Source organism: Bombus impatiens, unplaced genomic scaffold (assembly GCF_000188095.3).
Source record: "Bombus impatiens unplaced genomic scaffold, BIMP_2.2 scf_2645, whole genome shotgun sequence".
Classification (NCBI taxonomy): Eukaryota; Metazoa; Arthropoda; class Insecta; order Hymenoptera; family Apidae; genus Bombus; species Bombus impatiens.
In genome coordinates, this window is record NT_179064.1 from 245,016 (window position 1) to 247,780 (window position 2,765).

Sequence of the window (2,765 nt, forward strand, 5' to 3'; positions counted from 1 at the left end):
GATGACCTTGCTTAAACGCATTCATTGCAACAGCCGCGTCTGATAGTTGTAGCTGAGTATTATCATGTATGAAGATACTGCGATAGAATTGATAAATTTTATATTGAAAGCCCTCTAAAATATTTTTGTTGACATTTATGTATAAAGCTTGTAGGTTTATTTAAAAGAAAATAGTTGACGATGAAATAAAGTAGAGAACAACGGAAAGAATATCCAATATCTTCCGTAGTTCCATTTAAATTAAACGATGTTTCTTTCACTCCTTTTATCATCTAAATTGCAAATACGATCCACAGACTTTTCCAACTATAGTTTATCAGTGGATAACCGTATTGCGGTAGATTCCACCAGCACTCCGTGATGAATTAACGAACCTACGTCGGTTCTATAGCAACGTTTCGATTCAGGGTTGTCGAGTGGCGTAAAACGGAGCGATTGAAATAAATTTTATTAAGAATGTGTCGCTTATCATTAGACGCTGACTCGTTATCGCGATGATCTCTCGTTGCACACGGTCGGTTTTGAAATGACGACGCGTCGTTAAGCTGTTTATCATGAAGCAGTCATTAAGAGCAGCGCTTTCATTTAATCACACGTTATTAACTTACGCTTAATACTGCGGGCTTAAGCTGGCTGAAAACTGGTATAATTACCGACCATTATAATTAGTTAAACAGACCATGTGTTCTATGAGTATCTACATGTTCATAAATAATCGATGTTAACAAGATACGAAGTTTGACTCGATCTCATCTGGCCGTGGTATTTGAAGCTCGTGGCGTTCCACGCGACAGGGGGATGAAACCACCCTCAAGTGCTCATCGAACATCCCGACATCTGACGGAGGGTAAAAGAAGTGTCATGGGAGAAAATAGCTCGCAAAAGAAGAAACGGTCTACAGTTTTCTGCGCGAAGGTAGCCACCCTCCTCGCAATTTCATCCCTGATTTCACTCTGGAGCTCTCCTTACCGACCATCAATGATAACACTCCAAGTTTACTCCCAATGACCACTAGCTTTCGATAAAGACGCACTTACTTTGGACGAATGGCTACGTTCCAATCGAATGTTATTGATCGTAAAACAAAGTGCTAGGGACGTTAAGTAAATGGGAGCTTGCACCATACAGTGCTGCAGGCTGGTGGCTGGAATCAGAACATGTCTCTCTCAACAATAATCGTTTTAAGTGGCTGTTTAAAGAATGACACGTTCTTGCATGATTTTCTAGACCTCCGGATAGGAAAGTTATTTTACAATTATTTGAGAAAACTATCGTTTATATCGCTGAAAGTTACATGGTACCTCTTACGTCGATTCTTATTTTCTTAGAAATCAGCTACTGCGATTGCTTAAAAGAGAAAGACGAAAATTCAAAAATGTTTCACTCGTAACTTTCTAAAAGTTACCATACTAATTATTTTTAACGAGAATAATGATGTAACCGTTTCTGGAAATCCAAGTTATACGTCCTCCATGTAGATTCTTATTTTTATAAAAACTAAGCAATAGCGATCGACTAAAAACGAAACCAAGAATCTTTGAACTTCCAATCCAAGGGTGGCACCCGATGGTCCTCAATTCTGAACTCAAGAGTTCTGTATCCACTATGAAAAAAACCTTTTTCCGCCGAACATCGTGAACACCCGTCAACTTTTCCCTTTGAAAGTCATCTGTACCCGCACGGGAAGCAACCCTTTCTACCTGTTCTAGCGCGTTATCCGATCATCGATCAACCGCGAGAAGGATCGTCAGACAGCGTCTGTCTGGTGACACGAGGGGCGTCACATAGCGGGACTTCCGGTCGGAAGCAGCGGTCTAGGTATCGTGACGCGTGTGTACCGAGCGAGTCGGAGAGTGTCGGGCGCGACGCTAGCTCGCAGCCAGCTCTACGTCCATCATCCCCGCGGCTACGCCGTAAGGTGGCAACGTTGCTCTCGCGCGAGAGAGGTTTGGAAACAGGCGCAAGGGGCAATGCTACCGCTCGCGCCAACAATGTACGCTGGTAGGGGAAGGTATGTAGACTGTATAGTATGGAGTATAGAGCGTCCTAGGAGCGTGTTCACGTTATTCTGGTGGGGGCGAGTCGTCTAGCGTGAGACGGAGAGCTAAACGCGAGGAATAGTGGGGACAAGTCAACAGGCCGTGTGGTGGGGATGAAAGACGAGGTAGCGAGAGAGGGAGGGTAAAGGCGAGAGCAGGAGAGAGGTAGAAGGAGGAGAGGGAGCGAGAGGCAGCCGAAAGCGTATAGCGGCCCATAATTCGGTGCGCCGCCCCGCAATCAGGTTCGTGCTCGATGTTTCTAACCGCCTCGCTCGTCGTAACCGGGAGAGAGAGACGGTAGTGCACGTTTTTACGTTTGTTCGTCAGCTCCGTCGACCAAGTACAGTCCGTGATATAGGACGGAGCACGGCTCGGACCCGCGATCTATTTTCCTATTATTTTTTTCCGTTTCTCGTTCTTTTACCAACTAATCGTGATTTCGTTCTCCTCCGATATTGTTGACGCCGCGTCGTTCTTATTGTTTACTTGTCCGGAGAGATAGACGCAGCTTGACAGACACTCCACTCTCGGGCATTTCTTCCGTAGTTCAAACGTTTATCGTGAGAGATCGTACGTCACAGTCGACGTACGAGCGTCGTGGAAAAGCCGGAAGGGTCGCTACCTGTGCCCTTCCCGGAGGACATGGAGGACAGTCGAGAGTGTGAGGAGAAAGCCTGCTAAACACGCACGGAAGGAAGAAGAAGAAACGCAGTGGCTCGCCGGTGT

The 2,765-nt window shown here is 45.6% G+C and overlaps 1 protein-coding gene across 5 annotated transcripts in view; it reads left to right on the forward strand.

Moving 5' to 3' along the window:
• Positions 1-2,141: 2,141 nt before the first annotated feature.
• The window catches only part of LOC100740805 (protein abrupt), a 66,154-nt gene continuing 65,530 nt past the window's right edge, over positions 2,142-2,765 (forward strand). Inside the window, exon 1 of one of the 5 annotated variants that reach the window (XM_033324448.1) lies at positions 2,142-2,281. The gene's annotated coding sequence lies outside the window, so the exon portion shown is untranslated. Of the gene's footprint in view, positions 2,701-2,765 lie in introns of all 5 variants that reach the window. The other 4 variants (XR_002947868.2, XM_012393346.3, XM_012393347.3 and 1 more) reach the window with 4 other exon arrangements.